At 44.1% G+C, this 22304-nt stretch overlaps 1 long non-coding RNA gene across 1 annotated transcript; it reads left to right on the top strand.

Moving 5' to 3' along the window:
- Positions 1–1169: 1169 nt before the first annotated feature.
- LOC122462320 lies at positions 1170–3237 on the top strand. Its single transcript, XR_006284801.1, has 3 exons — positions 1170–1329; positions 1423–1607; positions 3126–3237. It is a non-coding gene; the product is annotated as an uncharacterized LOC122462320 (long non-coding RNA).
- The last annotated feature ends 19067 nt before the right edge of the window (positions 3238–22304 follow it).

The raw sequence follows: 22304 nt of genomic DNA on the forward strand, positions 1-22304 counted from the left end.
AGGTAACGGATTGTGGTTGATTTATTTTTAGTAGCAGAACTTGGATATAAAGGAACAGAACATGATCTGGCATTTTAGTTTTATGATGTTCTTTAGATTATGGATAAAATGTTCAAAAACTCCCAAGACCCATTTTCAAAAATCACTTAAACACTTAGGGCCCAGATCCTCAAAGGCCTAGGTGCCTAAGGGCTTGCCCCATAGTGAGACTAAGGCTATGTCCACACTGCCCTGCAGTTTGGACTACCAGGGTGTGAGTAGCAGTGCGCACCCGTTTAACAAAGAGGATTGTGCTGCTTTAACTACATCTATTTCTGAAGAGAGCTAAAGCAGTACAAAAATGTGTCAGGCATAGGTCATTTTTGGGCATTAGGCATAGGTCATTTTTGAAAAGGGGTGCTTTTGAGAACTTGACACTGCGTCTTTCTGTGCACTGGTAATATGGATCAGGTGTGTATCTGCGTCACTACAGGGGCAGGAAACTCTGGGGAAGAGAGAGAGAGAGAGAGAGTGCCTGAGAACACAGCACATAGCACTTTCTTAATTGTATTGGTGTTGTATAAACTGACTACCTTCTGTGTGCCAGATTTGACTCCCATTAAAATTAAGAGCAAGACTCCCAAAGGCCAGTCTCCAGGCAAGCATATGTGATGAGTGAAGCTCTTCAGGCACCATAATTATCCCTTACTATCAGAGCTGATTTCTTTGAGAGAATCCTCAGTGAACAGCTTTGTTTTCTTCTTTTGCATAAGTATGTGACCCTGCCTGATGCTCATGGCATTAACTTGCTGAGTTGCCAAACTCTACTGAGACAGCAGCAAGTTGCCAGGCCCCAGTGGATGGCAATCTAGTCTCACTAATGAATGGGAGGAAAAGGTGGAGTGTAGACAACAATCTGTTTTGCAGGCCTTTGGTATCTACAGTATCTTGCCACCCCATGCTGTCTTCAGAAAATATTTTGTATAGCTCGCGTAGCTGTTGATCTTGTGTTGCCAGGCTGCTGTAAAATGATCACTGCAGTAGATTGCTATCATCTTCAGGTGCACCCAATGCTTGGTGATGAAGCGTAATGGCAGGTGCTTAATTTTTAGTGTTAGGCATCTCTACGGGGTTTAGGCTTAGCTATCTATATCCTACTTTCAGCTTTTCTCATTAACATATGATCTTACAGGCATGACCTTTCCACTGCCTCATGCAGCTGTGAAAAACAGAAGCTTTTCCTCCTGAGAGATGTGGTTTTCAAAGATCCAAAACCAGACATCTTGTTATGCATCATCTGTAACACTGTTCTCATCCAAGCCTTTCTGGAAAGTTTCTGACCACCTAGAGGTTGGTTCTGACCTTGGATATTATTAGCCAGAAGGATTGTTTTCAAAACAGTATATCTAATGTTAATATTTACAATGTTCTCTTGTGTAAAAGCAATGCCATGGAGAGCAGACAGTCCCATCCCACTGAAAGACCAGTCTTTCTACAGAACCTCAAGGGCCATCCCCAAGAAACGTGACCCAGAATTGCAGCTCTCCCCTTCTTTCCACACCCTGAAGGGAGGTTTTCTGGATCTAGGTCCCCTGAGAACATACAGGTGGGGCTAATCTACTTCTTAGGTGAGTAAAGGGTTTAATAAAAGTTTCTGTCCTACTCCTCTGACAGCTGCGTGTGGTCCCTCTTGTGTTTGCAAGACTGCATCTGGAAGGAAACAAAAGGTGAAACACCACCAGGCTTTGTCTGTTAACTGAAAAATATATTTTTCAGTCAAGCAGATGGTTAATAGAAACATACCATAGAAACCAGATTATGCAAACATGTTCAAAACCAGCGCATCAAAAAATGCCCATTAAATACAAAACTCCAGCTAGAACTAGGATAATAGAGCTAGACAAAAGAGTGTATACAATTGGCGGGGGGGGGGGAGTGAAATGCCTTAGGTAATTTCAAGTTAATTTACAGAGATATGTAGAAATACAAAGGCAGCAGTGTAATCTAAGCTTTGTTTCAAAATCATAAACTGTAAACATGTCAGCAATTTAATAAAAATCCATTGCACACATGAGTCAGCCAGAGATAAAGGCATCGCAGGGTTTCTTGAAGTCATGTTGACTTGGAGGTCACTCCAAACAAGCAGGCGCCTGGCTTTGCTGCGGGTTCAGGCAGAGGGAACAGCTGTGATTGGACAAGGAAAAAGAACAAATATCTGAAACAGGAATGCAGATCAGTACTAGTCAAATGCATTTAACTGTGTGCAAATGTTCACTCTTTGCTAGTTTTTTCACTAATGTTGGTGAGTTTCTTATTATTACTTATATAGGTCCAGAGATGTGCTTGGCATGTGACGGAACAGGAGGGGAAAATTAGATTCTAGAACATCTTTTAACCCAAAGCCCCTATCCTGCAGCTATCAGCACAGAACCCTGATCCCATATAGAGTTACTTTCATTTCATTTTGATTCCTCATGGGTACAGAGCGTAAGTAAAGACCAGAGCAACCAAAGAAGAGTTAACAGAGAGAAGAAAAGAGATAGGAAGATTAGGAGGCTAGCATATACATCTTTTCCATTAAAATATTTTAAACATTAATATTGTTTTGATTAGAGCTATAAGGCAGACTTGAAATAGGTTTTTAAAAGGGACTTAATGGAAAAGAACAAGTTATGGTGTAACCCCCTGGGAGTGTGTGATGCAAGTCTCCCTCTGTGTTGAGCCACAGAAGATATGAATTTTTATAGAACCTTGGCTTTTTATTTTAAATTGTAGCAGCTCATGATTTTAGCTGGGGAGGCTCCAATTTAAACCTTAACGGGGGCAGCTATCATTAAGGCAGATAGGGTCAGGCAGAGAGGCACTGCATTTTATCTGAAATGTAAATCAGTGTGGCTGATTACCTGCAGGCATTAAAATCTACTCAGTGTACAAGCTTCCTTCAAGAAGCTACAGGATATTCTTCTTTGCTGGGCTAGTAGGACCTGATCTGGCAAAGACTGAATTTTATGACCTGGGAGAAATCCCGTTATTTCATAGCTGATTTCTTATTGCTGACTTTTTTCATATTAAAAATATATATTTTGAAAAGCAGTTGAGTCTTTAAGATGAGCTGGATGTGGTGACAAAAGCTCTCTTGCATTCAGGCATTTCCTTCAGAATCCTTGTTCATGGAAGACTCTCCCAGAGGATTTTGCTGAGCCATATGGGCCCTATCTTCGGACATGACAATTATCGCCTCATAATAATGCAACAGCAGCATGTTTTGGAATCAACAGTGAAATACTAATGAATGTTAATGCATTGTTTTAATTTAGTACATTTGTTTTGTTGATGTACTTATTAACCTTGTGGTCTGTGGTTAATAAGCCATTCTATGATAGGGTATTATTGTGTGGGATAAGAAGAATAAAACAACTGAAGGAGTTAGACAAATTCACTTTTTGCTTCACTCACTTTCTAGCAGTTTCTATACATTCATCCCAATAATGTATTCATATTACAGTGACATGATCATTACTGTAACAGCAAGGGGACAGAGAGATACTTTTAAAGAGAGGAAATAATTCACTACACAGTTAACTGCAAATATATTAGTGGACATCAGTGACCAGCAGACACCAGGCACTGCTCAGAGCAGCAAGAGGGGACATTACATGTTGGTAAGTAGAGGCATGCGAGACACAGTGACACATGATGTTTGAAGAACCTGCACATTTCACACAGTTAAGCTGTTATTTCTATCACTTTCTCTTATTCAGAACAAACCAACAACCAAATGAACAGGCTAAAGTAGATTTACCCCATTCATTTGTCAGGGCTCTTCTTTCACATCTTCCTTTTCTTCCCTCACAGTTAGCTGTTTGCTGTATATACCCTGATGGTATAATTAATAAGCATAACAAAAGTCCACCTGTCCTAAGTGACTAACTGAGAAACCCAGATAATTTCCAACACCCACAATGGGGAAGAAGGAGCATCTATTGGTTCATTTTACTAGAAATGGTGCTGTCAGTGGTTCACAAGAACAGAGGCTTGGCGCTGGTTTGGAAGGTTCCTCTAATTATATATATATATACACTCTAACACGGCTGCTACTCTGAAACCTGTTCTTGTTAGAAATGCCTCACTGGAGAAAAGGCAGCTTAGATCTGCTTTCATCAGAATATGTCTCTGTAGTATTTATCAGGCAAGTGTTTTTCACCCATAAAGTAGTAGTGAGGCTGAGGTAGAGTGCCTTTGCTTTGAAAGCGTTCATCCTTTAAGCCTGTTGGGTAGGTATACTGTATTGCAGCACTTTATGGGTAACACAGAATGCTCTTGGTAGAATAATTAATCATTTGGCAGTAGAGTTATCAACTGATTTTGTCAGAAATGTAAATATGGTACATTTCCACTTTTTTCCAAAGTATAATTTGATTCTTTGGATGCTCTATTCATCCATTGGGCTGTGGAGTTGCGGATAGTTAGCTATAGTTCTGCATAGCTTTTCTACATCCTCTTACTAGTTTCTCCACATAATTATCTAGTAATAGTCTCCTACAAGACAAGCATGTTATAGCACATCAAGGAACATCTGATACAGCAATCTTTTATCAGTGTTCAAAGAATTCTGAAGGTCTTTGAAGATCTGACCTCATTTGATCAGCTGTCATTGAATGGCACCATTGATTTACTCTGCTGTATGCCAGGTTGGTCAGGGAAGCATTTTGAGAAGAGAGATCAAAGAGAGAGACCAAAATGCACTCTGACTTTTTGGAGAACAGTATATAAGAAAGAAGCTGAAGGTGCAATAATTGTGTCTGCCATGAAGCTGAAACTCACCTCAAAACTCTTGGAGTGCGAGTCCATGGAAAACTAATCCAAAAGAGGTTTCGTCATGCCCAAATAAACTTGAACACTGAGTTTTGTAAAGTTGTGATCATAGTATCTGAGAATAAATAATGGAATATTTGTGAAGAGAGGAAACAAGATAAAAACATTTTTTTCCTAATCTCTTAAAGGTAAGGGAAGACTATATATGTCACAGTAAATTCCATCCTCCTATGCTCCTAAAAACATGGAGGATGAGCTAATAGCTTCTTGAGTGAAAAGAAAGCTGCTTTTCACCTTCCCTTTTTCAGAACTTCTTATCTCTCCAGTTTAAAACACTATGAGTTAATTTAGTTCTGTTCCGCTATGGCTTATTCTTTATACAATATGTTTTTTTTAAAATGTCTGTTTGATTTTTATCTTATGATAAATGAGAAAGGCCCATTGGGAAAATTCATCCTTGAAATCACTTTCTAAATTTGAATGGAATCATGCTGGGGATGAATTTGATGCATGAATTGCAGGTGAATTCATCACTATGGGAAGGTAGGGAAGGGGCTGTATTCCCTCTCTTGGGGATCCAAACGATGTTCTTGATAAGTACAAAGCATGATAGCTGCCATAGGTTTGTCAGAATAGTGTTTTCTTTCAGAAATCAAGATTATAAATTTCAGGACAACCTCATGATGATGAATTTCCCTTCCATGTTGTACCAAAATCATGACACAAATCTAGCTACATTCCAGGGAGTGTCTATGGGTGTTTCTGGATGTATGACTAAGAAGTTAGTCAAACAGTGAATGTGTGGGCTCCAAATAGAACAGGAGTCTGTTTTCTTGTGTCCTCTTGCCTAGAACTTTTCTCTCCAATTTCCTCACACATTAAAATCAAGATTTCTTTTATTTACTTGAGTGTATTGCAGTAGTTGGAGAAGAAGACTGATCATCAGGACTCATGAGTTCTGTTTCTTACTCTGCCTTGTTGTATGACCTTAGACAAGACATTTTTCTATAGTTCAGTCTACTTTCCTGAAAAAAAATCATACACTGAACTAAATTCAGCACAGATGTAACTCTACTGTTGTCAATGAAGTGAATTTTGCACAACCACATTGTCTTAAATGCAGTTGTGCCCACTTGCATAATACATGAAATGAGCACAAGGGTAAATGTGTTATAAAAATGAAAAGTATATAATCCATGTATTATATGCTAGAGGGAATAAAAGGGAAAAAGTCTAGTCAAAATAGCTCCAGGAATGTTACTGCAGGTTTAAGAGCAGACTGAAACTTTTCCCTTGAACAAGTAGAGTTATAACAGCATATAGACGCATCTTGCACATTCAGAAAAAAATCTATTTCACCCCTTCTGCAACTCATCATTCTTATATATTAAGAACAAACATCATCCCTTTCACTGAAACCCCTGGAAGAGCTAAATAAACTGGATGTATTTATAATCTGTATCAAAGATTATAAATACATAAACAATGGTACTTAAAGAGCAGTTGGTTACTCATGGAAAACTTTGATAAACATTTAGTTTAAAAACAATGGTGCTCAGTGCTTGTATTATAGCCTCTATACTTGCCATTTCTTGTATCTTGCTACTTAGTCATACATCCTGATACACCCATAGACATTCCCTGTAATGCAGCTAAATTTGTGTCATGTATTTTATTCTGATGGTTTTGATTTATTGTTTTTAATGTTCTCTATCACTAAGTACTATTACCTGAAAACACTTTTGTTTCTTAAAAGTTCATTAGCTGTTGGTGATCTCTGTTGCTGTCCTAGTAGACAAATATTAGCATAAAAAAACTACTTTTATAATTAACACTCCTTCTTGGCAGTTTTAGCAAAGCCCTAAAGTCTGAATACAAGTGGAGACCAAAATCATCTCTAACCCAGGGGTCTCAAACTCAATTTACCGTAGGGCCAGTGCCAGTCCTCAAATCCTCCCAGCGGGCCAATAATGTCACTCATGCCCCCCAAAACTCTGCCCCCCCAAAACTCCATCCCCCACCTGCCCAAGGCTCTGGGAGGGAGTTTGGGTGGGGGAGGAGGTCTGGGGTAGGGGATTGGGGTGCAGGCTCTGGGAGGGAGTTCGGGTGCAGAAGGGGTGGGAGGTTGGGCTCTGGGAGGCAGTTTGGGTGGAGGACGGGGTCTGGGGTGCAGGCTCTGGGATGGAGTCTGGGTGCTGGGTGGAGACTGGGCTGGGGCAGGGTGTGCGGGTGCAGGCTCTGGGATGGAGTTTGGGGGTGGGAGGTGGTATGTGGGAAGGGGGAGGAGGTGCAGGCTCTGGGAGGGAGTTTGGGGGTGGGAGGGGAGGTGTGGGAAGGGGGTGGGGGTACAGGCTCTGGGAGGAGGTCAGAGGGTGTGGCGCTTACCTGGGGCTCCAAGGCAGGGCGGGCTGGGGGGGCGTCTGCACGCTGCTGCCCCCAGGCACCGCCCCCGCAGCTTCCCATTGGCCACAGGGGTGCTCGAGACGCGGGGGGCAGCACGTGGAGGCACAGCCTCCCCCCCTGCCCCGGGGCTGGCAGACATGTGGAGCGAGCAGGCAGGCGCCACTCAGCTCTGCTGCGCTGCCAGGGCACTGGGCCATTGTAAATCGCCCGGGGAGGGGCGAGCACCCAGGGGCAGCAGGTGGGGCCAAGGGACAGAGTTGGCCCCAAAACTGCTAGAGCCCCGCGGGCCACATTGGGGAAGCTCGTGGGCCGCAGATGGTCTGCAGGCTGTGAGTTTGAGACCCCTGCTCTAACCATAATGTAGTATGTCAACATAAAGGTTGAGGTATGATGTGGGATAATGTAAGGAAATTTGCATTGTACTTCCTGTGCTGTATCCATTCAGTGAACAAACAGAGGACTTCAGACTCCAGGATAGACAAACCAGAATCTTTTTCGGGAGCATTTAATTAACTTCAGAGGGTGGTTTATTTTCCACTTGAAAACATAAATCCCGTGCAGCATCATAACAACTTTCATTGCTAGCGATTGTGCTCCTCAGCTGGAGTAAATCTGCTACCCTAAATTAAAGCACCTGAGAATTTGGACAGATACTTTAAAATGGGGGAATTAGGAGCAGCTGATCCTCAACTAGATCAAAAGCTTACTCTGTAAGTTTTTAAAGCACTGTAAATATTTACTAGAGCTGTGATTCTTTTGGTTCACCGGTTTTTCAAAAGAAATAAAAAAAACCCCAAACCTATTTTTTTATTTATTTTTTGCAATTTTCAGTGAATTGAGAAGTTGGAAAAAATGTTTTGGATGAAACATTTTGTTTATGTTGGTGGCATTTGTAACCATTTTAAAATAAAGTGAATAAAGTGAAAGCTAGATTCACAAAGCTGAGGAGAAGGTGGTGGTACCCAATAGGTCTGTGGTTGAGGAGCTCGCCTGGCATGTGGGAGAACAGGTTCAAATCCCTGCTCAGAAGCAGGGTCTTGAACCCTGGGTTCTTACACCCACCCTCCCCCAATGAGGTCCAAGCCACTGGGCTTTCGGCAGTGTTTCTCAAGTGCGGCCACCAGAGGCTTTTCTTATGGCCACAGCCTTCTGGGTAGTGGTGGCAGGGAGGGGAGAAGTGGCCCTTTCCCTGGGGCTGCCAGCAGGGGTTGGGCCCTGCCCTCCTCTGCAGCCACAAATGCCAGAGGAGCAGGTAGCTGGTGTGAGTTCCTCACTTTCCCAGGGGTGGTGGGGCTCGAGCTTCCAGCTTCAGCGCTGGGGTGGCAGGTGCCAGGCTCTGGCTGCAGGGTGTCAGGCTCCATTCCCCAGCCTGGGGGCTTTGGGCTCCAGCCCGGGCTCACCCCTCCTCCCTCCATCACCTGTGGCCCCCACTGCCTCCTTACCTACCTCTCCATCCATGGCTTAATTTGCCCCCTGGCTTGCCAGGGCTGTGTAAGTCTGCTGTGAAAAGCGATATTTGTTAATATCACTTTTCATTGCCTCCCAGCTAGCTAGTAAGTCTGCTGTGAAAAGTGATACATACAAATATACATATATCAGTTTTTACAGCAGCAGCTGCTTTACTGGCTAGCAAGTTTTTTTTAAAAAAAGCAGCCAAAAAAGCAAAAGAAACAACAAAATAGACAAGAATGTGCAAAGCGCCTTATTTTGTTTCTGTTCTGTTTAGATCCAGTAAAGAATGGAGACAACTGTACATTGTTTTTATTATTGAGTTGGCCAAAATACCCTACATAAATAAATTACAATGATTTGGACGTGTATATGTGCATATTTATTTGCTTTTCCTAAAGTTAATTAAGAATTTTAGGAAAAATTGTCAGAGCGGCCACCAGCAAGAGTTGGTGGCCGCACTCTGAGGACACCAAAAAATTTCTTGTGAGAACCACTGGTCTAGGGTACAAGGGCGCTGGCACCACCTCCTCTTCTGTGTTGTGAAAAGGGCCTTTATCCTCCTGGGAATCGAACCTAGAGAACTGGAACATTTTGAAACTGTTGGAAAAGTTCACTTTTACATGTCTGAATTTTTCCCTTTTCTTGGGCCTAAACTATATGCTGAAATTGACACACATTCATTAAATGTTTCATTCAACACATCTGCATGTTTTTAGTGGAAACAGGGTTTGCCCAGCTCTGCTAGTTACTAGTCTCAATGCCATGTGAAGGAGGTAGCATTATTACCCCGTTTACAGATGACTGAAGTAAATGGCAACTGTGGCTCAGCAACTTTATTATTCCTGTTACAGTAGAGCCTGATGATGCCACAGGGGGATTAGGGCCATTTTTAAAAGCACTTAAGTGATTTAGGAGCTGAAATCCTAGGACATTAGGACATAGACTCCTCAGTTACTTAAGCTCTTTTTGAAAATTTTACACTGTACAAACTAGTAACACATAAATAACATCTCTGAAAATCGGGCCAATAGCACCTAGGTTAATTTACTGTATTTATCCCTCTTTATTAATTATCCTTGAGAGAAGTTCTATTGACTTGTAACAGTGGGACAGGATGGCAGGGCCTTATCAAGTACTTATGTTGTTGGCTATTCTGAAGTCTGTACAGTGCTGGTGCTAGCCCATTGGGGGCCCTACACAGGAATATTTTGGGGGCCCCCACAACACATACTAATAATTAATAGAGAGCCCCCTTGAGCTGCTCGGGGCCCTAAGCAATTGCTTAGTCTGCTTATGCCTAGCGCTGGCTCTGACTCTATCTCAGAGAAAAAGCTGAAAATGCACCCCCCCCACCCATGGGAGCATATGGCCCCACAACCCCAGCTTGATGCATAGGCCCTAGGTTGTGCTTTTGGTGGAGCAGAGCAGGCTGTTGATACCAATCTTCTTTCTCCAGCCAGCCCCCCATACTACATGAGTGATTTAAGTTGGGGTGGAGAGGGCAAAGAATGATCTTTCTGACCCCTTCCTAAAAACTGAATTGACAGTCCCATGTGTAGTGGTGTGATCCTGGTGTACAGGAGTGGGTGGTTAGTGTGAGTGCTGAGGAATGGGGGCTGAGCCGTTATTTCCTGGGCCCACTCTAAAGCAGGAACACTGGCTTTGATAAATATCTTTGACAATGTTAATGAAGTTAGAAATGTAGCAGTCCCCTGGCTGATGTGGTGTCTTGATCAGACTGTTTGCAATGTTTGAAACATGCCCTTGTAGGGTTAACGGTTCTCCGTACAGTGACCCATTCCTGTTAATTCCAACATGCCTTCCCTCTTGTGCTGTTTCCTGCCTTTAGATGGGAAATGACAGCCACATAATTGTTTAAGTGAAAGCTAATTACACTACTGTATATTCCCTGGTCAATAAAATGTACAGTTCATCATAGATAATAGGGTTGGAAGGGACTTCCTGGTTCATTAGACCAACCCGTTACATCGACTATAAGTAGTTATTTCATTTTTGTTGTGTTTTGCATATAATACAGTAAGATTATTTTTCCAGCTCCGGGGGTGAGGGGTGGGAGGGGAGTGGGAGTGAGTGAGAGAAAGGGGATAAGGGAGGATAGGGGGAGTTGCTCAAATAGATTTCACTTCTTTTGGGGGTGTGGGACGGAAGTGTAGGTTATGATGGAATTGAAATGAATGGTGTTGTTTTCATGTGACCCTTTGTGATAAAAATATATCAAAAAGTCTTTTCCTTATAAACATCTCTATTGTTTGTTAACAATAGTATGTAACAAATGCACAATAAAGGGAAAGTAAGTTCTGAACAAATGGGAGTAGGTCTTTCATTTCTGTTCACATTTCTTTTTTTAAGAACATGAAACCCTTGAACAGTGCGGCTGAGGAATGCTTTTCTGTTGTAAGGATTGACCTTCACACAATGAATTAAGCATATAAGCTCAGTGGAGTATGTGGGCACAGCTCTATTGACTTCCAGCGAGCTGAGGATGTGGCCTTAAAAGTTGCATTCTGATTTTTGGCACGAAGAAGCAGATAACGCTAAGCATATCAGAAACACACCATAGGTACTTGATTACGTCAAACTTTCCTGGTTGGCACACTGGAAGCCTGTTGATAGAACCTCGGAAGTTGGGAAAATGTCCTAATTAGCAAGATGTGCCTGATTTAACTTTTGAATCCCGTAGATTGTATCCAAAGGAAAAGAGGAAGTTTCCAGTAAATACTGTGACGGGGCAAGGCCAGATGGCTATAGAAAAGTAGTTGGAGACAGATATATTAGCCCCAGGCTAAACAAATCTCTGTTACCAGGATAAGTAAAAGGAAAAGGAGTACTTGTGGCACCTTAGAGACTAACCAATTTATTTGAGCATAAGCTTTCGTGAGCTACAGCTCACTTCATCGGATGCATACTGTGGAAAATACAGAAGATGTTTTTATACACACAAACCATGAAAAAATGGGTATTTATCACTACAAAAGGTTTTCTCTCCCCCCCCCGCCCCCACCCTACTCTCCTGCTGGTAATAGCTTATCTAAAGTGATTACTCTCCTTACATTGTGTATGATAATCAAGGTGGGCCATTTCCAGCACAAAGCCAGGGTTTAACAAGAACGTCTGAGGAACAGTGGGGGGGGGGGGAAAGGAATAAGCAAGGGGAAATAGGTTACTTTTTATAATGACTCAACCATTCCCAGTTTCTATTCAAGCCTAAATTAATTGTATCCAATTTTCAAATTAATTCCAATTCAGCAGTCTCTCATTGGAGTCTGTTTTCGAATTGTTTTTGTTGAAGGATAGTCACTTTGAGATCAGAAATCGAGTGACCAGAGAGATTGAAGTGTTCTCCGACTGGTTTTTGAAAGTTATAATTCTTGACATCTGATTTGTGTCCATTTATTCTTTTATGTAGAGACTGTCCAGTTTGCCCAATGTACATGGCAGAGGGGCATTGCTGGCACATGATGGCATATATCACATTGGTGGATGTGCAGGTGAACGAGCCTTTGATAGTGTGGCTGATATTATTAGGCCCTGTGATGGTGTCCCCTGAATAGATATGTGGGCATAGTTGGCAACGGGCTTTGTTGCAAGGATAGGTTCCTGGGTTAGTGGTTCTGTTGTGTGGTATGTGGTTGCTGGTGAGTATTCGCTTCAGGTTGGGGGGGCTGTCTGTAGGCAAGGACTGGCCTGTCTCCCAAGATTTGTGAGAGTGTTGGATCATCCTTCAGGATAGGTTGTAGATCCTTGATAATGCGTTGGAGGGGTTTTAGTTGGGGGCTGAAGGTGACGGCTAGTGGCGTTCTGTTATTTTCTTTGTTAGGCCTGTCCTGTAGTAGGTGACTTCTGGGAACTCTTCTGGCTCTATCAATCTGTTTCTTCACTTCCGCAGGTGGGTATTGTAGTTGTAAGAATGCTTGATAGAGATCTTGTAGGTGTTTGTCTCTGTCTGAGGGGTTGGAGCAAATGCGGTTGTATCGCAGAGCTTGGCTGTAGACAATGGATCGTGTGGTGTGGTCAGGGTGAAAGCTGGAGGCATGTAGGTAGGATAGCCATCAGTAGGTTTCCAGTATAGGGTGTTGTTTATGTGACCATCGTTTATTAGCACTGTAGTGTCCAGGAAGTGGATCTCTTGTGTGGACTGGACCAGGCTGAGGTTGATGGTGGGATGGAAATTGTTGAAATCATGGTGGAATTCCTCAAGGGCTTCTTTTCCATGGGTCCAGATGATGAAGATGTCATCAATATAGCACAAGTAGAATAGGGGCGTTAGGGGACGATAGCTGAGGAAGCGTTGTTCTTAGGCAGCCATAAAAATGTTGGCATACTGTGGGGCCATGTGGGTACCCATAGCAGTGACTCCTTCAGGAGGAGTTCACTTAGAATTCTTCTTTTTGTAGTGTTGGTAGGGAGGTCTCTGTGGATTAGTATATTGTTCAGAGGTGTGTTGGAAATATTCCTTGAGAGAATGTATACCTTCAAATCAGCGGCACTGCTATGGGTACCCACATGGCCCCACAGTATGCCAACATTTTTATGGCTGCCTTAGAACAACGCTTCCTCAGCTCTCGTCCCCTAACAAATAAACATGGGGAAATAGTTTTACTTTGTTTAATGACACATCCACTCCCAGTCTTTATTCAAGCCTAAGTTAATTGTATCCAGGTTGCAAATTAATTCCAATTCAGCAGTTTCTCGTTGGAGTCTGTTTTTGAAGTTTTTTTGTTGAAGAATTGCCACTTTTAGGTCTGTAATCGAGTGACCAAAGAGATTGAAGTGTTCTCCGACTGGTTTTTGAATGTTATAATTCTTGACGTCTGATGTGTGTCCATTTATTCTTTTACGTAGAGACTGTCCAGTCTGACCAATGTACATGGCAGAGGGGCATTGCTGGCACATGATGGCATATATCACATTGGTAGATGTGCAGGTGAACGAGCCTCTGATAGTGTGGCTGATGTGATTAGGCCTGAATAGATATGTGGACACAGTTGGCAATGGGCTTTGTTGCAAGGATAGATTCCTGGGTTAGTGGTTCTGTTGTGTGGTTGCTGGTGAGTATTTGCTTCAGGTTGGGGGGCTGTCTGTAAGCAAGAACTGGCCTGTGTCCCAAGATCTGTGAGAGTGATGGGTCGTCCTTCAGGGTAGGATGTAGATCATTGATGATGCGTTGGAGGGATACATGCACATGCTGAAAATGTGAGTGATCAAGGTTTAGTCGTACAAATGGTCCCAGAATTTCAAGTCTCAAGGCAAATTTGTAATTCTGAGTATTTGTATCAAAATGCTTATCCAATAAGGGAACAGAAACCATGCCAATCTGACCATTCACAACTTACCAATACAGCACAAATAGCAAAATCTGACTCCCACCCTAAGTGTTTCCAGTTAATCATCTGTTTAAGAAAGATCTATTAAAATCAAATGATTTTGAATAACTGATAAATGCAAAGAAATTGCCACTTGCTCAGGAAAACTTTATGAGCTGATAGAGGCTAAATCTGTCACACAAGTGATTTGCTTCACTCTGCTCTACCTACAGCAATGCTAGCCACTACTGGGGTTGGTCCAGCTCAGAGGTAGCAAATTCATCTGCTGGAGGGGGCTGGATTCCATTTTTAATTAGGGCTGTGATGTAAGATTAGGGTGAAATACTCCCCTAAGTACATGAAACTCCTACCCATGATGTGGGAGGTTGTCACAAAAATCAAGAGTAGAATCAGGTCTTTAAATGGTAGCTAAACATTTAGTTATCACTCTGTATTTACCATGTTTATTTATCACTGTTTATTTACCATAACCCCATGTTTTCACATTCAGTGTCACTTTTGCCTTGTCTACAGTGGCAAGTTTCTGCGCAGTAAAGCAGCTTTCTGCGGTGTAACTCCCCAGGTGCACACACTGCCAAGCCACTGAGTACACAGAAACTGCGCAGTTGCAGCGCTGTAAAAAAACCACCCCGACGAGAGGCTTTCTGTGCCGGGGGTACAGCACCACGGTGCCAGTGTAGACACCCTGGTCGATTACAGCGCTGCAATTGGCCTCCGGGAGGTGTCCCACAATGCCTGTTCTCGCCTCTCTGGTCATTGGTTTGAACTCTACTGTCCTGCCCTCAGCTGACCAACCGTGAGCCCCACCCCTTAAATTCCTTGGGAATTTTGAAAGTCCCCTTTCTGTTTGCTTTGTGACATGTGCAGCGGTCTCAGCCCATCTTTCCAGGACCATGCTTGCTTCACACACCAGGAAATCCCCCGCTTGGAGCAATGCCGAGCTACTGGACCTCATCAGCATTTGGGAAGAAGAGTCTGTCCAGTCCCAGCTGTGCTCCAGCCACAAGAATTATGATACCTATGGACAGATTTCACAATGCATGACAGAAAGGAGCCACGACCGGGACACACTGCAGTGCAGGGTCAAAGTTAAGGAGTTGCGGAACGCCTACCACAAGGTGCGGGAAGCAAACCACCGCTCCGGTGCTGCGCCTATGAGCTGCCAGTTCTACAAAGAGCTGGATACGATACTCGGTGGCGACCCCACCTCCACTGCGAAGGCCACTGTGGATACTTCAGTGGCTTGCATGCCCATGGAGAGTGGACCGAGCCAGGAGGAGGAAATCTTGGACCAGGATGTGGAGGGGGAGGTGGCGGGGGACCCAGAGGCAGAGGACGACTTGGAGGTCAGAGATGCATGCAGCCAGGATTTCTTCTCTACCCCGGAGGAAGCTAGCCAGTCACAGCTGTTGGATCTTGAAGAAGTGCAAACAGGAGAGGAGGCCCCTGATAAGTGGATTTGATTTTGGGAATTGCTGAAGCGAGTTGTTAGGGGCAGGAGGGTTTCAGAAAGCAGGCTTGTGTCTGTATGATGCACGTACCACCACATGCCTAGTCTGAGCGGCTGAACAGGCTGCTGATTGACTCCCTCATGTCACGGGAATCTGCCTCAGATCTCCAGGAAACTCGCATGGAGATACTGGGCAATCCACTGAAGCAGGTTCTTTAGCAGAACTGCTTTGTTTCTTGCCCCATTAATGGTAACTTTCCCGTGCCACTCTGCCGTCACTGGGGCGAGCGGCATAAGGGCCAGGGCTAAAGCCGCAGTCCTGGAGAAGACCCTCCCTTGATTCCCTACTCACCCTCAGCAGTGAGATACCTTCCATAATGAACACAGCCAGTGGAAAATGTGGGAACAGGAATGATTATAAGGCCCCCCTCCCATAGCGCTAGCACTCCCAAGAGTCATGTGCCCAGTGTACAGTATGGTCCTGGAACACTGATTTCCCCTGACCCTGCAGTTACTCACCATTTTGGGGGTCTTGGGGCTCATGTATGCTTGCCTGGGGTCAGCCAGTTAGTGACAAGTATCTGAATAGTGGCTGTGTTTTAAATCAGTGATATGTGTCTTGCAAACAATACTGATTCTGTAAAATGTTGCATTTTGGCTCCAAAACCTCCCTTTTTGTTATTGCCATCTGAACGGCTGCACAGAATTAGAAAGCAGCCATGAAGAACTACAGAGGACTGTCTGCGTGAGGTCATGGTGCACTCCGCGGCTGAAAAACAGCTCCGTGGTGGAGTGGCGCTACTAGCACAGCAAAACGAGCAGCTCTGCACCTGCCCCCCCGGCATTGCCGCTGTTGCAAAACTCTTTCCCATGCACCCCCCCCAGACACCGCCAGCACACTCTTATCAACTTTCTGTCTCCAGTCTGTACCAGCTGCATTCCACTCCTGGCCCATCACAGTCCAGCCCTGCGGACTTCCAGTACCCACTGCACTCGACACCCGTCCCTCTGCAGTTTTACCCAGTACCCACTGCACTCGACACCCGTCCCTCTGCAGTTTTACCCAGTACCTGCTGCACTGTACTCCAAAGGACAAGGTTGCATACGATACTTGAACATACTCAAATCTTTAACAATCCAGGGACCTAACCTCCTCTTGGGACCCTTCTTTCCCCCATTCCCCACAGTGCCAATGTGTTTTTTTTAATTTGTCTCTCTCCTCTGGGGGTTGTTTTTTAATAAACAAATTGTTTTGGTTTGAAAGCAATCTTATTTCACTAATTGAGAGCAAAGAGAGCCCTGCAAAGCAACAGGCAATTTTCTTAAACCTTCATCATGCGTCGTCTGCACCAAACCCAATCACCTCCTAGGATTATAAGCACTGCACTCTCGTGCATAGCAACAATTAGTGGCTTTCAGCTTCAAATTGCTGCCTCAAGGCATCCCTGATCCTTATGGCCCCACGCTGTGCCCCTCTAATAGCCTGGTCTCTGGCTGTTCAAATTCAGCCTCCAGGCACTGAGCCTCAGCAGTCCAGCCCGGAGTGAAGTTCTCACCCTTCCTGTCACAAATATTATGGAGCGTACAGCACATGGCTATAAGCATAGGAATATTGTCATCGGCCAGGACCAGCCTCCCATATAGGCTGCGCCAGCGGGCCTTTAAATGGCCAAAAGCACACTCAACAGTCATTCTGCACTCGCTCAGCCTGTTGTTGAACCACTCCTTGATGCTGTCAAGGTGCACTGTGTATGGCTTCATAAGCCATGGCATTAAGGGGTAGGCAGGGTCTCCTGGGATCACAATGGGCATTTTGACTTCCCCTAGGGTGATCTTCTGGTCCGGGAAGAAAGTCCCTGCTTGCAGCTTCCTGAACAGGTCAGTGGTCTGAAAGATGCGTGTGTCATGCACCTTTCCGGACCAGCCTGCGTTAATGTCTATGAAACGCCCACAGTAATCCACAAGTGCCTGGAAAACCACAGAGAAATACCCCTTTCGATTAATGTACTCGGCGGCTAGGTGGTCTGGTGCCAGAATTGGAATATGCCTGCCATCTATCACCCCTCTGCAGTTAGGGAATCCCATTTTTGCAAAGCCATCCACAATGTCACGCACGTTGCCCAGAGTTATGGTCTTTTGGAGCAAGTTGCAATTAATGGCCCTGCACACTTCCGTCAACATGAGTCCAACGGTCGACTTTCCCACTCCGAACTGGCTAGCGACTGATCGGTAGCAGTCTGGAGTAGCCAGCTTCCACCGTGCAATTGCCATGTGCTTCTCCAATGACAGGGAAGCTCTCATTCTCGTGTCCTTGTGTCACAGGGCTGGGGCGGGCTCATCACACAGTCCCATGAATGTGGCTTTCCTCATCCAAAAGTTCTGCAGCCACTGCTCGTCATCCCAGATGTGCATGACGATGTGATCCCACCACTCAGTGCTGGTTTCCCGAGCCCAAAAGCCCACATTCCACTGTGGTCAGCACCTCCATGAATGCCACAAGCAATCTCATGTTGTAGCTACTATGCATGGCGAGATCAATGTCACACTCCTCTTGCCTTTGTAGTTTAAGGAATAACTCCACTGCTGCTCGTGATGTGTTAGTGAGAGCGAGCAACATACTGGTCAACAGTTCGGGATCCATTTCTGCAGGCCGAAGAGGCAGAGCGCGCAGTACACAAACTGTTGAAAGATGGCGCCAAATGCAGACGGAAGCACAGGCATTGCTGGGATGCGAAGCAATGCATCACAGGGTACTGGGACAGGACCCAGGATGCCTCATGACCCCCTCCACCTTCCCACAACTCTTAGCAGCAGAAGAGGAAGAGATGCTCTGTGGGATGGCTGCCCAGAGTGAACTGCTCCGAATACTGCTGCAAGTGTGAACACGCTAGTGCGCAGGCAGCTGACAGTATAAATATACAACAGCGGTTTTCCTTTGGTGCTCTCTGAGTGGCGCTGTAGCTGCCGGCGATGTAACTCAACCAGTGTAGCAGGGCTGGATTACCCAATAGGCAGACTAAGCACATGCTTAGGGCACCAGCAAAGCAAGGGGCACCAAAAAAAAAGAGAGATTTTTTTTTTTTGAAAAAAATTGATTTGATATTTCAAAAAAAGCAGTTCTTAAAACATATTTGGGCAATGATCGTGTGTTGAAATCTCTTTCTAATACTTGCTGGGAGGCACATGCAGTGGCAAAAAGTGCAATTCTGGAGTCCTACTCAAAGATTGTGGATGCATTAGAAAGTATAGCTGAAGACCAATCACGAAAGGGAGAAACTATACGAGAGGCAGAAAACATTGCAAACAAGATGCAAGCACTAGAGTTTGTATTCATGTGGAATGAAATTTTACAACACTTTTACCACACAAGTCAAGCTCTCCAAGAAAAAGAATTGGATTTGAAAACATGTGCAGACCTCTGTCAATCATTAGCAGACCACTTACACACTTTGAGGAATGATTTCGAACGATTTGAAGACATATCAAAAGATAACTTGCCTGATACTAACTACAAAGAAGTCAAGTCCCACAAGCGTATCAGGAAAAAACAAGCAAATGATAGCAGTGCAACAGAAACAGCATCGAATCCTAGAGACAAATTTTGCATATCTACTTACTACGCTATAATTGATACACTTGAAGCTCATATGAAGAGGAGAGGTGAAGTGTACAAAGTAGTATCAAGTAGATTTTCTTTTCTAAACGACATGGACTTATCTGACTAACAATATTCACAAGATTCCCAAAAGCTAGTTGACTTGAACATGAATCTCTGTGGAGAAGTAGGGCAGTTCCACTGTTATATGCACGCAAAGTTTAATGGAACAGGGAAAATGAAATTCAGTCGCATTGCTCTTCATGACACAATACTGAAAGAAGGAATACAATGTGTATTTACAAATGTAGAGATCGCACTACGTATTTTTCTAACATTGATGATTACTAACTGCTCTGCAGAAAACGCTCTTTTTCTCAGCTGAAAAGAATAAAAAACCCTCAGAGAACAACAATGTGTCAGGACAGACTTGATTCACTTTCCCTATTGTGTATGGAAGCGGACATGCTTCGTCGAGTCAGCTTCGATGAACTTATCCAGAATTTTGCAATCAGAAAATCTAGAAAGCAGCTATTTTAATTTCAGCATACATGTAAGTTTTGTGTCATTTTGAAAAATAAAATTTTATTTTATGGTATAGTATTGTTTTTATTTTGAATTACATATGGGGGGCACCATAATCTTTTCAGTGCTTAAAGGTCTTAATCCGGCCCTGCAGTATAGACATACCCTTAGTTTGAAAATAAGTTCACATGCAGGACTACTACTTTCTGCTCAGTCTTCCATCCCAATCTTCCTTTCTCTGGTTTTGTTTCTGTTTCCTTTCCTTGCCCTTGAGTGTCTCCTCTTTTCCTCTGTCTGTATCTCCATTCCTGAAGCAATTCCCAATTTCCCCCTTCTCTTCTCGTCCCAACCATAAACTGACATTAAAAATGTCACCACTAGGCTTTATTCAGTGTTGTAGCTGTGTCAGTCCCAGGCTATTAGAGAGAGAAGGTGGGTGAGGTAATATCTTTTATTGGACCAACTTCTGTTGATGAGAGAAACAAGCTTTTGGGCTACACAGAGCTCCTCAGGTTTGGGAAAGTACTCAGAGTGTAACAGCTAAATACAAGGTGAAACAAATTGCTTAGCATAAGTAGTTAACCCATATTTCAAGGGACCATTCAAGGTGAAGTCGCCTGTTAACATCCCTGCAATCATAGGGGGAAAAGGAAGTGGGGAGGGGGAAGGAGGAAAGGCAGCCGGTGCGGGTTGTTAGTGGGTTATAGGCTCTAACAGATGAATGAGATTAATTGACATGTGCAAACTCTGCCTCCCCAAGCCATTGTTTTAGACTGTGTGCAGAGTCTGTAAAGCAACACTGCATTACATTGTACCCAACTCACATTTGGCGGGTTATTTTTGTAAATAACAATTATAAACATACACTCTATATGTTAAACAAAAGAGAGATTCTGAACACGCTTTTCAGGTCACGGAACAATACCAAGCAGGTCAGATATTTGACCTGGGTTTTACAGGTCCTTGTGTGAAATAAAATACGTAGGGCCTCAGGTAGACTTAAATTGCATGGAATATTGGCCTGCTGTTCTACCCATCCCACCCTCCCCAAGCTAGGTGAGCTTGATAAGCACAGGGTTTTTCTTCGAGCCCTCTCTATTATTATGTCCTATTCCAGTCTTTAAACAGCCTTAGAATGGATCTAAAACCCATATAACAAAAATGACTATGGTGTTTTCACATTCCCTGAGACAAATTTAAAGGGCTACAGCTCGTGTAAATCAGTGACTTAGGGCTGGTCTACACTGGGAACTTACATCAGCATAGCTACATCTCTCAGGGCTTGTCTACGCTTACAGCACTGCACAGCACAGCACAGCAACACTTAGTGAAGACCCTACCTATGCCAAAGGGAGAGCTTCTCCCGTCGGCATAGGGACTCCACCTCCCCGGAGCTGATCGCTATGTCAATGGGAGACGTAGTTATACCAACATTAGTTCCTAGTGAGGAACAAGTCTCAGGGCTATGAAAAATCCACACCTCCGAGAGATGCAGCTACGCCAACCTAACCCCTGGTGTAGACAGTGCTAGGTCAATAGAAGAATTCTTCCATCGACCTCGCTACTGCCTCTCGGGGAGGTGGATTACCTACACTGAAGGGAGAACTCCTCCTGTTGGCGTACGTAGTGTCTATGCTGAAGTGCTACAGCAGTGCAGCTGCAGCATTTTCAGTGTAGACATACCCCTTAATGGAGCTATGCTGACTTGCAGCAACTGGGTTAACTGGTCTGAAAGATCAGTATGTATGTACGTATTTTTCCTCTTCGGCCCTTTTCCTTTTCCAGTGCAAAAACTCCCCATGACACAAGAATGACACAGATTCTCATTAGGAGGTAAGTGTTTAAATTGCAATTAATATTGTTACCTCCATCAGAGAAATCCTCACTCGCAGCTGCCTGATAACAGCCAGGAGACGAGTCAGTCACAAGTTGTTGTTTACCTCCTCAGGGGTCAATAATTCTGAGGTCTGGAACAATGTTAACCGAACGGATCACATATGTAATAATCAGATCACCCATGTAGCGATTTATCTGAAAACCGCACACTTCCTGGGCAGGTAAACAGTTGAGTTGAGCGAGCCTTCAAAGATCAGTTCACAGCATGCTGGTGAACTATTTTTCCACATTGGAATCTGTTTGCAGGCCCTGAAATTCAGTAAGGTCCAGCTTTAAATGGCTTCTGTATTCCATAGTCTGATCTCACTAAGAACTTACAGGTGAGCATGTGAGTTCCCAGTAGGACTGCTTCTCAGGAGGAGTTAATATAGCAGGCTGCTATTTACTGGGCAGACATATGGGCTGAGCTGCTCTGATGTGCAGCACACATCGACCTTTTCCTTTCAATGCTGTTGGGAGTGACCGCAGTCACAGAACTGGTGATAGCAGCTCTCACACTGTATCTTGGGAGGGGAGGAGATATGCCAGGCTGATTGCAGTGATTGCTAGTATAATGGGTGATTAGGGAAGGTTGTGTGACACATGCATGCACAGGACTCTCCCGTGATGTCAGCAGTGATTGTAAGCATCATGGGACGCTAGGCACACTGTGGGCATATGGGAGCGAACAGCAAGCTAGCACAACTGCTGTTATCATGTGAAAATAGTAGATAAGCCTTTGTCTTCATTGACACAAAGGTGTGTGGGGGCAGGCAGGGGCTTACAGTGAGGTAACAAACACGCAATAGTTATCTTGCAGTAAAATCCTGACTAGGAACTTGTAATTTTTACTACGAGGTAACTA

Source organism: Chelonia mydas, chromosome 11 (assembly GCF_015237465.2).
Source record: "Chelonia mydas isolate rCheMyd1 chromosome 11, rCheMyd1.pri.v2, whole genome shotgun sequence".
NCBI lineage: Eukaryota > Metazoa > Chordata > Testudines > Cheloniidae > Chelonia > Chelonia mydas.